Below are 15,884 nucleotides of genomic sequence, written 5' to 3'. Positions count from 1 at the left end.
GAGATATAAGCGTTCAAAATGTACAGTCTCCCACTTCCGTTAAAACGAATCTCAGATTTTGATGACATCATCGCAGATTTCACTTTCTCTTCAAATGTTCTGTCCAATCAAAATGCGCTCTAGAATCTAAAGCCCGCCCCCTAAACTGCCGAAGCTAAAGCTGAAATCGGTCAGTTGTTAACACACATTTACTAATGTCTACATGGTGAAAGGCACATAGCACACTATATATTCGATAGGAAACGATTCAGTGTAAATATGCTTTCATTTGAGGCGAATAAAGTCTGTTTTCACTTAGTTTCACACACCGCAGCAGCGCACACACCCCAGCGGCTCTGGTCTAAATTTAGACTACAGACACGAGAGCGCAGCGCATATCATATGTGCAAGTCCGTGCAGACAACAAACATATCGACCCATTTGAATTCTGCACAGAATGCTGCATTTCAAAGCGATATGGAGGAGATTATGGTGGTAAACAGTGTTAGAGGAAACTGGCTTTACCAAACAGAGAAAGGTCCGCTCTTGCCCTCTAGTCAAACTGTATATTAACGAAACGCTATTGGCTGTTTCAAAAAAGGGGAGGAGCTGCTAACAGCTGGAGCCGTTTCAGGGGAAATCACGTCAACACATTGAATAATGCGGCGCATTTCAAGGCACTTCAGTGGGCCTTTAACGGAAGAGATCATGTGGAAATCCAGAAAAACTTGACTCCACAACTGGTGCGATTTTCACAGTTCACGATGCAAGTAGGCATTTTATTCTTGACGAGAAATTCTCTGGTTAACATACAATTAAATGGGATGGAATGAACTTTCTGACCCCGACACGCGCACTGTGAACTGTGAATTTTCCTGTGACGTCACCCGGGAAGGGGTTTATAGGAATTAAGGTTGTGAAATCTAATTACATGGACATTTTTATTTTGATTTATTTATTTTGCGTTCAGTGCTTACTTCCGGAAACAACGGAACATATGAGATTCCAAGTCCCAGTTCATCACTTAGCACACCATTCATCGCTCGACTCGTCGAGTTGTTTTCCAAGATGGCGCCTGTCCGTGAACGCGTAATGCATAATGCACCAGTGCCACACGATAGTTGATTCCCTCGAAGTCACTCCCATCGGCCATCAACCACTTGCGTCAGGAGTCCCGGAGCTGGTGAGCGAAGACGAAGGGTCGACCGAACTCGTCCAGGGTCAGGGTCCGGAACTGCTGCCGATGTTGTTCTGGGGTCCGGCCGATCCGCTGGAGGATGGCGCGCTTCAGGTCGTCGTAGACCAGGACATTCTGGACTGGCAGTTGGTGGGTGGCTACTTGTGCCTCTCCGGACAATAGAGGCAGTAGCCGCATTGGCCAGTCCGCTTTGGGCCATTCCCGATATCCGGCCGCCCGCTCAAACAGCTCGATAAACGCTTTGGGGTCGTCCTCGGGACCCATCTTAGCTAGCGGTACGGAGGCGGCCGAGTCGAAGTCTCTGGGGAACGGCCCGAATCTCCCGGTCCATCCAGCTCCGGAACAGCTTGCGGTCTTCATGCTGGGCCGTGAGGAGAGCTTCGAACCGTTTTTACTGTTCCTCCCTCATGGCCAACAGGTCCTGGTGGTGCTCTTGGTGAAGACCGGTGAGCGATTGTACGATGTCGGCAAGTGGTGTCTTCGGCGGAGTTTGCATGGCGGCGGCTCTCTTCTCCCTTCCCGGGTTTCGGCACCAGTGTAGTAAAGTTCATTATGGTCAGGAAGAAAGAAGACCGTTGACTGGGTCAGCTTTGACTGGGACGCGCTTTCTTTATATTTAGTCTTTCAAAATAAAATAAACAAACACACGCTCAGTGGCGTAACTCTTTTCCCCTCGATATGGATCGCTCCTTTGTAAGTTCAGTCTCTTGGTACAACTCAGTTCTCTCCAGTGTGCGCACGCGAAGTCCCAGTCCAACTCTGTCTCTCAACTCTCTCCCGGCCGCGGCTTAAATGCGCTCTCTCCACGCCAATCACTGCAATCAGAAACAGGTGTTCATCATCTGTGCTTGACCTACTTACCTGCCGCTCCGCACTGAGCTCTCTCTCCCGCTGCAGACCTCGCAGAACCACGCCCCCTCCGCCACAATGACAAAATTAAAGTCCCCATCAAATCACATTTGAACTTTTCTGGCATTAAGTATGAATACGTTAGTCTTACTGTTAAGCTAGTGTGCTCGAAATTCGTAGTTAGAAGATATAAGCATTCTAAACTTACAGCCTCTCACTTTTGATGACATCACTCTCCAATTCAGCTTCTCATCAGATTTCCTGTCCAATCAAAAGCTCTCTAGAATCGACAGCATCCTGTCCCCTACAAAAAGTTGCTTTTTCACACAATTACTATTTTGAACATGGTGAACGGCACATAGTGCACTGGATAGGGAAGGATTTAGACAGTGTAAATATGCTTTCTATTGGGGCGAATGAAGTCTGGTTTCACATCACGTGAACCGCCACAGAGAACACACTGTCTGCTCCGGTCCAGAGAGCAGATCATATGCGCAAGTCGACGCATACAACAAAACGTATCGGACCCATTTGAACATTTCTCATTTTAAAGTGATACGGAGGAGTTTATGAGAAATTGAGATTGGAAGGAAACTGCAGCTTTACAGATCTCAACAGCTCTAGCCGATATAAAGAAATTGCTATTGACTCTTTTTTTTTAAAGGGGAGGAGCTGTTTGATATGTACCGCCCTGTCTTCCTGTTTCAATGGAAATTAAATCAACACATTGAATAATGCTGCACATTTCAAGGCCCTTCAATGGGCCTTTAATTTTTTTAGCGGTGTATGAATGAGTCAATGAATGGGTGAATGTGAGGCAATATGTAAAGTGCTTCGGTGGCCATGGGTCTGTTCAAAGCGCTATATAAATGCAGCCCATTTGCCATTTTAGCAGAAATATTTCACTTTCTGAAAATGGACCAAAAATATTGATGACTCATGTCGCACTAAAATGATTTTTGTCCATTCTGAGGCCCTTAAGGAATGAGAATGCTCCTCCCCTAACACCAGCTGCAACTTACAAAGCAAATAGCAAATCAGTTTATGGTTGTGTTGTAACTAATGGTGTTCAAGTCATGTTGGAAAGATTGTATTGTGAACAACACCACAATGTAGTATTTACAAGAGGGACATTTTTAATTTTCGACAGATTATAGGCAACGTCTCGGCTTACAGCTAAAAACATAAATTTGTTATGGATTTGTTATAGAACATGTACATTGCCAACCTGCTCTAAAGTTATTTTTCAACATGTGATGTAATTACGACTTCCCAACTCATAAATACAAGCTTCCCAGGAGGACTTGAACGCACCATATAACCTATTGGCTACACTTGTCAACTGATGTCATGAGGTCTGTAAAGAAGTGTTTTAATTTAAAAAAACTAAAACATACTAGTGTCAATCTGAAATGTAGGCTTTTGGTAAAGTTATTCTACATAAATTACAGTGTTTAAATAGGCATGCAATGAAGTGTAATGCAGCCGTTGTTTAAAATAAGTTCTCTGATTTAATTCAGTAGGAGGAGACAGTGAACTGTAGTTACTTCTTGTCTGCCGTCGTCTTTGCTGTGCTTCTGTGGCATCACCCACTCTAATTTCAGCCTGCATCTCTGCAACTGCAAAAAGCCATAAACACTGAAGATTAGGTCACAACAGCTTTCATAACCACTTTCATGACCTCTTTATGCCCTCCCTCACTGTCTCGCTCTGTCTCTCGGTCTCACTCTACTCCCACAACACCTCTCTTTTAAAAAACGCTCTTTTCCAAGGTCAGATTTTCATGTGTTCTGCGCTTAATTTCAGTATTCTCATTTATAAAACCTCTAAATGTGAATCTAGACCTGTGGAACTATATGGATTAAAGGGATGGTTCATACAAAAAAATTAAATTCTGTCTCTCCCTTCTGTCATTCCCGACTTACTTGCTTCTGGAAAACAAAAAGGACCAGTTTTGAAGAATGTTTATGCTGCTCTTTTTTTATATAGTCTCACCGACTCAGCTGTAGCTCTTAAAGACTATTAGTACTACTTGAATATATTCAAACTTAATGGGTCATAATTACACGACATGCAAAAACCAATATCCCGTGGCATTATTGACATCAAAGCCGTTGTGATGCCAAGTTAAAAAACATCCCTGTCAGTGAGATCTAGGGACCAGAATATCATAGACCAAGGGTCTTCAACAGGGGGTCTGCAACCCACAGGGGGTCTGCTGTGATACTGCAGGGGGTGCATCAAAAACTGTGTGATCGCAAACTAATTTTTGTGAGACAGAAAAATGCTGGTAACAACCTAAATTTTCCTTTGACCCACATTAAAATGTATTTAAAGCAAAATGAAAATTGTGCAAGCTCCAGTAAGATTTGAGAATTACAGAAGTTTTCCAACGAATAACAAATTGAGGGAGTTTTAGTTTATATCATAAATTTCTTTAAAAAAAAAAAAAAAAAAAAAAAGAATTTACAGGTGATTCCCTCCGATGTCCCGGTTGCTAGGTTAAAATATACATTTTCTCACAATTTACAAATAGTTGGAAACATTTGGGATATTGTAAGAATATTACAGATATTGTACTGAACAAAGGAACACTATAGCCTGGTGTTTTTTGGATATTTTACTGCAAAAATCCTACATAATAATATTAATAATAATAATAATAATAGATATTATTTATAACACACTTTTCATTTCGGAGAATCTCAAATTGGAAACGGATTATTAGGAACAACCTTTCGCCTTCAGAACTGCCTTAATTCTACGTGGCATTGATTCAACAAGGTGCTGAAAGCATTCTTTAGAAATGTTGGCCCATATTGATAGGATAGCAACTTGCAGTTGATGGAGATTTCTCCCGTTCCACCACATCCCAAAGTTGCTCTATTGGGTTGAGATCTGGTGACTGTGGGGGCCATTTTAGTACAGTGAACTCATTGTCATGTTCAAGAAACCAATTTGAAATGATTCGAGCTTTGTGACATGGTGCATTATCCTGCCGGAAGTAGCCATCAGAGGATGGTTACATGGTGGTCATAAAGAGATGGACATGGTCAGAAACAATGCTCAGGTAGGCCGTGGCATTTTAACAATGCCCAATTGGCACTAAGGGGCCTAAAATGTGCCAAGAAAACATCCCCCACACCATTACACCACCACCACCAGCCTGCACAATGGTAACAAGGCATGATGGATCCATGTTCTCATTTTGTTTACGCCAAATTCTGACTCTACCATCTGAATGTCTTAACAGAAATCGAGACTCATCAGACCAGGCAACATTTTTCCAGTCTTCAACTGTCCAATTTTGGTGAGCTTGTGCAAATTGTAGCCTCTTTTTCTTATTTGTAGTGGAGATGAGTGGTACCCGGTGGGGTCTTCTGCTGTTGTAGCCCATCTGTCTCAAGGTTCTGTGTGTTGTGGCTTGACAAATGCTTTACTGCATACCTCGGTTGTAAACGAGTGCTTATTTCAGTCAAAGTTGCTCTTCTGTCAGCTTGAATCAGTCGGCCCGTTCTCCTTTGACCTCTAACATCAACAAGGCATTTTCGCCCACAGCACTGCCGCATACTGGTTGTTTTTCCCTTTTCACACCATTCTTTGTAAACCCTAGGAATGTTTGTGCATGAAAATCCCAGTAACTGAGCAAATTGTGAAATACTCAGACCGGCCCGTCTGGCACCAACCACCATGCCGTGCTCAAAATGGCTTAAATCACCTTTCTTTCCCATTCTGACATTCAGTTTGGAGTTCAGGAGATTGTCTTGACCAGGACCACACCCCTAAATGCATTGAGGCAACTGCCATGTGATTGGTTGATTACATAATTGCAATAATGAGAAATTGAACTGGTGTTCCTAATAATACTTTAGGTGAGTGTACATATATATATATATATATATATACACTAATCAAATCATAACATTTTGACCACCTTCCTAATATTGTGTTGGTCCCCCTTTTGCTGCCAAAACAGCCCTGACCCGTCGCATGGACTCCACTAGACCCCTGAAGGTGTGCTATGGTCTCTGGCACCAAGATGGTAGCAGCAGATCCTTTAAGTACTGTAAGTTGTGAGATGGGGCCTCCATGGATAGGACTTGTATGTTCAGCACATCCCACAAATGCTCGATTGGATTGAGATCTGGGGAATGTGGAGGCAAAGTCACCTCAAATTCGTTGTTGTGCTCCTAAAACCATTCCTGTACCATTTTTACTTTGTGGCAGGGCGCATTATCTTTCTGAAAGAGGCCACAGCCACCAGGAAATACCATTTCCATGAAAGGGTGTACATGGTCTGCAGCAATGCTTAGGTAGGTGGTACGTGTCAAAGTTACATCCACATGATGGCAGGACTCAATTTTTCCCAGCAGAACATTGCCTAAAGAATCACCCTGTCTCTGCCGGCTTGCCTTCTTCCCATCCTTCCCAGTGCACCCTGGTGCCATGTGTTCCCCAGGTAAGCGACGCACACACACGGACATCCACGTGATGTAAAAGAAAAGTGATTTAGCATTTCAGGCCACCTTCTTCCATTACTCTGTGGTTCAGTTCTGATTTTCACGTGCCCACTGTTGGCTCTTTTGGCAGAGGACAGGGGTCAGTATGGGCACCCTGATTGGTCTGCGGTTATGCAGCCCCATACACAACAAACTGCGTTGCACTGTGTATTCAGACTTTCTATCAGAACCAGCATTAACTTCTTGAGCATTTTAAGCTAAAGTAGCTTGTTTATTTGATCGGACCACACGGGTCAGCCTTAGCTCCTCCCGTGCATCAATGAGCCTTGGCCGCCCATGACCCTGTCACCAGTTCACCAATGTTCCTTCCTTGGACCACTTTTGATAAATACTGACCACTGCAGACCAGGAACACCCCACAAGAGCTGCAGTTTTGGTCTAGCCATCACAATGTGGCCCTTGTCAAACTCGCACAAATCCTTATGCTTGCCCAATGTTCCTACTTCTAACACATCAAGGACAAAATGTTCACTTGCTGCCTAATATATCCCATTCACTAACAGGAACTGTGATGAAGAAATAATCAGTGTTATTCACTTCAACTGTCATTAATGTTAAGGTACTGTATATACTGTATATAAACTGTATATAAAAGAAAACGAGTAATATATATTGCACAGTTAATTCACACCAGCATTGTTATTGTTAACTTAAAAAACAATTAAAAAAAAGTATTTGGTCATTGAAATAATGATGAAATAAGTTTAACATACACTTGAAAACCAAATAATACAAAATTAAACGAAGACCAAAGTTAAAATTGACAGACATACATGTAAAAGAGCAGCTTGAACAATTGAGCAATCCAAAGAACAAAAGTCATCCAGGATTTTTCAGTCAATTTTAGATGAACTATCCATTTCAGTTTGACATTTTTCACCAGTGTACAGTGAGGTGCATGAGATTCCACCATGGCGACATATGCATCTCTCTTTATTTTGTCTCCTACAGTGAATAAATTCTGGTTTTGCTGTGTCAGCGACACAATCAACCTACACTGTCCATTGTCAGTCAGTGTGTTATGGTGTTCTGTTTTCGAGTGTATTTGGATAGGATGAAGAATTTCTTCAACACTAACAATTAGCGGTACTGGCTGCAGAGGAGAAGAGACAGGCAATGGGGGGGGGGGGCTGTTAGCAGTTAAGATGTAGGGTGAATAAGAAGGAGGGGGGGGGGGGCATTAGCATTTGTAGGCTGCAATTATGTGTAATTTTCCAACAGCGGCGAAATTAGAAACCAAACAAAACAAGGGGGCAAATAGACTGCGCGGATTAGCTCCTCACTGACACATGCGATACAGTGGAGAGAAAGGAGGAGGGCGGGGGATGGGGTGGCAACATCATCCTGCATGCAAATATTGACAAACAGAAGCAGCTACAGACAGGTTCGACAGCATGGTATTGAAGTACAATTGACTCCTGGAGAACAATCTCAGTACATTGGATAGGGCGGGACTGTAGATGCTACGGACCACCCACCGTTTGTTCATACCGCTCACAAAACTGCGCATTCAAAAATAGTCAAATATCAATTAGATACTGAATGGAGTCGGAACTCAGTACAACAAGACTGAAATAATGTCGGTATTAATTCACCGGCACTTTTGGCATCCTTATTATGTTTAAATGGAATTTTTCAGTGAGATGTCTTAAATACTGTAGATGATTGAGAGTTTTGATCGATTACGAGGCAGAGCTGACATTTGGCCACAAGCATGTCTCAGCATGCCAACAAACTTCATTGCAATGTTTCTCAAGCTTTTATAACTAGAAAAGTCATTGTAGTGTAGTCCAGCTTACAAGTACAAGACTGATCCAACCGCAAGAATTTCAGCGTCTTACAACCGTTCCTTTGAGAAAACGTACAGGTGTTAAAAACAAACAAGCATTGGAGAAATGAAGCCAACTCACTGAACCACATACACACTAAAACCTGAGAACAGCTCCGGAGAGGAAAGGCCAAATGAGGTAATTAGAAAGGGTTTGGTTGAGAGGTCTGCTCCCAACAACCACTCGGCTATGGCTAAAGGTTGTGTCTTCAATGGCATCTGGACGCCGGTGATTAAAACCTGGTGTGTAAATAATCCCATCAAATAGGAACAACATAACAACCCCTGTTTAATCCCTAATTACCCTAGCTCCTCCCCCACCTTCAAATTCTGCATTAATTAGGAGCCTGCTAATGTGTAACCACCTCCGTCCTTGTCTCCTGATGCTGTGAAAGTAAGCAGTAGAAATATACTCTTTTCTATTCCTCTCTCATGAAAGACTGGTTCTTGGACAAGTTCACAACCTATTGAAGATCTTTTTGTCTTAGCTGGAGGGTGAGAATAATTAAGAGTTTTTCGCAATTTCTAAATATACCATGACAGTGTCAACTAAAGGGAAAGATTTTTGTAAATTAAAAAAGTTCAGTATACAATATGTAAGTTACATTGAACGTTTTTGAAACCCCTACTTTTAAGTATACACATTTAGCATGCAATTCATACTGACCCAGAGTGCCCCAACAACCACTTAGTGATGCCTTAGCAACCGTCAAGAATGCTTTAGCAACCACCTAGAGCACCCAAACAACCACTTAGAATAACAACACCCTAGCAATGACCCAGAGGGCCATGACAACCACTCTTCAATGCCTTAGCAACCACCCAGGACAATTGTATTAGTTAGATTGTCCTAGTAACCACCCAAAATAGGCAAGCACCGCCAAGAACACCCTAACAACCAGCTAGGAGTCTCCTATCAACAACCCAGAGCACCATAACAACCATGCAGAAAAAAGCTCTTAACAGCCACCCAGAACACTTTAGGCCTAGTAACCATGCAAAATATCCAAGCACCACCCAGAACACCAAGCCAGCTAGGAATGCCTCATCAATAACCCTGAGCACCCTAACAACCACCATGCAACGCCTTAACAACAACCCAGAACAATTCAGTAGTTATAGCATCCTAGTAACAACCCAAAATAGCCAAGCAACCCAGAACACCATAACAACTGCCTTGAAATGCCTTAGCAACCACCTAGAACACTTTAGTAGTTGCATTTTCCTAGTAACCATTCAAAATACCCAAGCACCACTCAGAACACCCTAACAGCCACCTAGCAATGCCTTAGTAACCACTCAGAACACCCTAACAGCCACCTAGCAATGCCTTAGCAACCACTCAGAACACCCTAACAGCCACCTAGCAATGCCTTAGCAACCACTCAGAACACCCTAACAACCACCTAGCAATGCCTTAGGAACCACTCAGAACACCCTAACAACCACCTAGCAATGCCTTAGCAACCACTCAGAACACCCTAACAGCCAGCTAGGAATATCCTATTAACAACCCAGAACACCCTAACAATCATGCAATGATTTAGCAACCACCCAGAACAATTTAATAGATAAATTGTCCTAGTAAGTACCCCAAATATCCAAGCACCACACAGAACACCCTGACAACCACAATCAGCTAGGAATACCATATCAATAACCATGAGCACCCTAACAACCACCTAGAAATGCCTTAGCAACCACCAAGAACACTTTAGTAGCTACATTGTCGTTGTAACCATTCAAAATAACCAAACACCGTCCAGAACACCCAAACAACCACCTAGCAATGCCTTAGCAACCACTCAGAACACCCTAACAGCCACCTAGCAATGCCTTAGCAACCACTCAGAACACCCTAACAGCCAGCTAGGAATGCCCCATCAATTACCCTTAGCACCCCAGCAACCACCATGCAACGACTTAGCAACAACCCACAACAATTTAGAAGTTACATCATCCTAGTAACTACCCAAAATAGCCAAGCAACCCAGAACACCATAACAACCACCTGGAAATGCCTTAGCAACCATTTAGAAAACATCGTATTAGTTACATTGTTCTAGTAACCATTTAAAATACCCAAGCACCACTCAGAACACCCTAACAACCACCTAGCAATACCTTAGCAACCATTCAGAACACCCTAACAACCACCTAGCAATGCCTTAGCAACCACTCAGAACACCCTAGAAACTACATACTAATGCATTTGCAACCACCCGGAACATGCTGGATTCTACCAAAGCCTTTATACGAAAGATGGTGCACTTATATTACTATGAATGGGAGAACGTGCATCGCACATTATGGTGGAATAAGTCCCTCCTTCAAAATAAAAGAGCCAATCCCCCATAGGTAAAGCCATTGCATCACTGCAGCTGCCGTTAGAAGGTCTGGTTGCTATAGAAACAGTCAGTGTTATGAGGACTGCACATCCCGCCCTCCTCTCTAAGGACTGCGCATTGGCTGGTCCAGCCTGAAATTTTTTTTGTCATGTTTTGAATGTTTAGAAACAAAATGTATGAGACAGTTGTAGCCAGATTTCATTGGTAATTTCAAATATGAAATTGAATCGTACATTTGGTGAATTGAATGTTTCCCCATTTAAAGAGATAGGAGCTCTACTTGCATGACTGAAATAGCTGCCCCGATAGGAGTTTAAAAGATGCGGCCACCGAGTGAAATGACTTTCCCTAAAAGGGACTTTGCTACAACCCTATACCAGAACATCATCCTGAATAGCCTAAAAACTACCCAGAACACCCATAGTGACCACATGCCCTTGCAAACACCTAGAACCATGAATGAATGAATGAATGAATGAATGAATGAATGATTGAATGAATGAATGAACGAATAATGGGCTACACATAATTAATCCCAAACAAAAAAACTACACTGTAAAAAGTGGTCTGTTAGATTAACTTAAAGTGAGAACATTTTTTAAAATGAATTTAAATGATTAAATAGTAAACTTATTGTGTAATTAAAATATAAAAATCTTTCATATGACTAAACAAATGTCTCTTTAATGTTGTCTCAAAGACGTGCAAAACAAGTAACTTTCTTGATGTTTGACTTGCATGTTGTGACAAGGGCAAATAGCATTCAGAACTCAATGACTCCTGAACAGGTTCAACTGGAAGAAGAACATTCGCCAAACACAAGGTCCATCCTTGAATCCTACGGTGTCAAAGTCAAGTGCCTTATTTCAACAGTGGCAAAGCTTTACACACAGATATTGATATATGTATTTTTCAACAGGTACAACACAGGATCTCTGCAATTCCTCTGCAAATAATGATGGGAACTGAAGCGACACTGACTCTCAGGTTTCTCTCTGACTTATATTCGAATGGGATTTTCATAATATACCAACATGAGTTACAATTATTGATATATGATGTCTGTGGCTGGGAATGGGGAGGGGACTTGAGAGGGGATTGAGTCCAGGGAGAGTGAATTTAAAGGGGCTCCAGTTCAAAACGTGGAAAATTTCCCATTTTTATCCACATAATAGTCTCTAAACACTATTCAAATTTAATACATAAATGCAGTGGGATTTTTTGCATCTATGATTTAAAAATATAAAACGTCCCCAACTGGGGCTCCCACCAGTGAATGCCGGCTATTTTCACTACTGAAAAGTACTACACACAGATTGGGAACTCTGTGTGTATTTGGAAGATCAAGTGCTCTGCACACACACATCACCAAACCTGCTCAAATAAACAAGACTAATTATAACATTGTGTAATTAAGGCAAAGAATTAATTAAGATGAAAATCATGCCTGATCACAGCCACAGCCGCTACACGCCTTCAATATAACTTTTTGCTAAGCCTGCCCTAGTAAAGACTTCAACCCGACAGGGGGATTACATAATTACGTAGCCAAATTGTAGACACCTCAGAGGACTTCGGACAGCATTTGGCACAGGACCCACATTAAAGGTACATCAGGCAGTACAGTGAAGTTTAGCTTTAGTTATCTATATGAGCAAATAAATATGGAGAAATATGAATAAATTTTTTTAAAAATGTATGCATTTGTGTTTGACATTGTGATTTCAATTTCAATATATGAAGATGTATGTATTCAGTATGTATTATACATATTCATATATGAAAGCACAGAGAGATCCAATACAAAAAGAAACAATAATTAATTGGTTTGAGTAGAGCCAACTCAAATTAAACCAATTAGTTCAATGAAATTAACTTTCATTTTCTTTTGAGTTCACAAAACTGACACCTTTTAAGTAATCTTAATTGTTTCATTGTTTTTAGACAAACTTAAATTCAACTGACACTTGGCTGGGATTTCTATTTCCCAGCATGCTTTGCCATGATACTCAAAAAGGACAGTAAATGCCAAAATTAAGTGTTATATAATGTTTTTTTTTGTGTGTGTGTGTGTGTGCAGGATTAATGTTAAATGGGAGTTTAATGTTTTGTGATGGTAGAAGAGTTTCTGTTATGTTGGTTTTTCCATCATGGTGACGAGTGGAGCATGAGCTTAGTTTTTTTTTTAGACCATTTTGAGAACAGTAAGATTTTTACAATGTTTTTAAATAAGTCTCTTCGGCTCATCAAGGCTGCATTTATTTGATCCTAAATATATTATTGTGAAATATCTTTACATTTAAAAAAATTTTTTTTTTTCAATTTGAATATATTTAAAATGCTAAGCTGAATGTTGAGCATCACTACTCCAGTCTTAAGTGTCACATGATCCTTCAGAAATCATTCTAATATGCCGATTGCTGCTGAAGAAACATTAATTATTGTCAATGCTGAAATTATCAATTGTATATTTCAATGCTGAAAAGTTTCTATAGTTTGTATAAATGTAATAAATATAAGTACAGCATTTATCATATATTTATTCACAGTATAAATGTCTATACTGTCACTTGATCAATTTAATGCATTATTGCTGAATAAATGTAATTAATTTCTTTAAGCCCCCCCCCCCCCCCCAAAAAAAAACCCCGTTTCTTGAGCATCAAATCATCATATTAGAATGGTTTCTGAATGATCATGTGACACTGGAGACTGGAAGAGTGATGCTCAAAATTCAGCTTTGCAACACAAAATTAAATTATATTTTAAAATATATTCAAATAGAAAACAGTATTTTACATTTTAATAATAAATCACAATATTACAGCTTTTTTGACAGCCCTGGCCAGCAGAAGTGACTTCTTTAAAAACATTTTTTTAAAAATCATCTTACCATTCTCAAACTTTTGACCAGTAGTGTTTTAATACACACATATTAGGCTATATTAGCTTACTCAAATATTTCAAGTTAGGAGCAATTAACATGTATGAGTACAAAATAAAAATTTATTATTTTTAAAATTATATTTTATATATAAAATTATAATAAAATGTATTTATTATAAACTTTAATTTTTGGGGGGTTTTGCCATATTATATGGGTTTACAGTGAGGACATGCAAAGCTGTTTGTGTGTATGTCTGCGTTTGTGTAGCAGGGAATGGCCAACCGCAAGTTTAGTGTTTGATGAATTTGACGAGTGATCACTTCCAGCAGAAGCATGTTCCTCAAAGCCATGTAGCCAGACTCTTTAGTATCAGCACAACATCTTGTTCTGGCCAAGAAACGCCCACTTAGACAGGAAACAGCTCTCTGACTGACATGTAGAATGACTATTCAGGGTTCGCTTTTTACATGACACATCAGAACCCGGACTTGACTCAACAGGCTATATTTTGTTTACTTGCCACTAAGTGTCTCAAATAAAACTCTTGAATTTCTTTGAAAGATTCAGTGGCATGAACCTCGCAAACGAGAGGCAAGTTCTTCCTCGGAAGTGCTGCAGTGCCAGAGAACTTGTAAACATGACTTTCCAAGAATGCTGATACAAATCTGTAAACCTTGAAACCCCAAAAATTGTGCAGAATTTGAGCATGCCATTTTGGCAAGTGCTTCAATGGGGGAGAAGCCCAACCCCAAAAACTCAGCCAAGTATGACACAAACAACTGTGTCTTTTTCTAGCAGACCTAATTTTCGTGCAAAATAATGGCTAAGTTGACCTTTTACCTGGTATCATCCATGAATGAACAAACTAAAACACTGAGAGGTTAGCATGTGACTAATGTGAGTGAGACGGTAGCGAGTTCTTGGCTTATCTTTGGATGCAGTGTTGACTGTAAATGTTGATATGTCCTTCCCATGCAGATTCCATCTTCATGCAGTCCTTCCGTCTTTTGGGTTAGTTTGGTCTCTCGCCATTTTATGCGGAACGTGACGCAGTAAATCTTCACATCCTAATGGGAATGTTGCATCCTCTTGCCTTGCATTGTTGGCCTAAATTACCAGCTTCAGTTTTGGAAAATAGAAAGGGGGTGCACAATTATTTCTGATTTATCTCTTTGGACATAACCCAACATATTGAGATGATTATTGTTATGCACGCTCCAGATTCTGATGCAAGTTGTGGTCTCGTTATTGACATGCTTTCATCTGAAGAATTCCCTTGGACGTCCTCTATTTGAGCATTGTTTGTTATTAAATGACAACCATTTCTAATTTGCGATCCATTCTGTGTTATTGTCACAGCAATGGGTGTAGATATGATGTTGTTGCATTGGGAAAGACGTATGTTGTGAAATCGACTTATACTGTAGATAGAACGAGATAGCTACTGTAGGGGTATTGCTTAAGGCTTGCACATAAAACGAAGTGTAGACAGTGATGGGGAGGGACTTACAGACAGTACGAACAACGTTTGACTCTTCCTAACTTCCCTAATATTTACTTGTCTCGAGAATCCAGAGATTGGCTCTATGGCCAGATGAGATGGGCCAATGATAAGTAATTCTCACAGACTGCATGATTCCCTATCTGGCTTTTTCGGAGCGTAGGATCTCTGCAGGTCACAATCCTTCTCCACTCCTGCAGTGCCCATCCCCCCACCAGAGTAATTGGACACAGCTTCAGCACAGGGAGCATGTCTTTCTTTTTTTTTCTTTTTTAGCATGGCAAGCACACTGAATTAAAAGAGAGGCTCTCTCTAGAGAATAAGAAAGAGGAGAAAGGGAGGGAGGCAGAGAACGAGAGGTGTTGTGTTATAGGGTTGATTTTATTCTTGTTGCTGGTGCAATGTCTGAAGACGCCCCAATAATTTAGCTCTTAGCAAATCAGTTCACTTGGTGGCCATCTTGGAAATGCCCTTGCACATCTGGGCATTAACACACAGCTGCTTTGTACTTGTAAATGAGGAACGCGAAATCAAAATCTGATTCATATAATCAAAATTCATATATATATATATGTATATGAAGATGCCACATTCAACTGCTCCAGACACGTAGGCGCACCAGCCATCTTGCAACGGTCAGCTTATCACTCGTAAGAATCAGTGAACCACACGAATCAACCACATCATTGCGCAGTTTCTGGTTGTGAAACAGCCAAGATATAAATCCCCAAAGAAATGGGATAACCTTTTACAGGTGATAATGTGTTGGTTTGT

The 15,884-nt window shown here is 40.8% G+C and overlaps 1 long non-coding RNA gene across 1 annotated transcript in view; it reads left to right on the top strand.

The window, feature by feature from the left end:
* LOC137040408 (uncharacterized) overlaps positions 1–15,884 on the top strand; it is a 54,792-nt gene that overhangs the window by 12,559 nt on the left and 26,349 nt on the right. Inside the window, exon 2 of the long non-coding RNA XR_010897893.1 lies at positions 11,642–11,709. This is a non-coding gene — a long non-coding RNA (uncharacterized lncRNA). The remainder of the gene's footprint in view (positions 1–11,641; positions 11,710–15,884) is intronic.

This window comes from Pseudorasbora parva, chromosome 14 (assembly GCF_024679245.1).
Source record: "Pseudorasbora parva isolate DD20220531a chromosome 14, ASM2467924v1, whole genome shotgun sequence".
Classification (NCBI taxonomy): Eukaryota; Metazoa; Chordata; class Actinopteri; order Cypriniformes; family Gobionidae; genus Pseudorasbora; species Pseudorasbora parva.
Note: the sequence above shows the minus strand (reverse complement) of the source record. Positions and strands in the feature narration are given on the sequence as shown.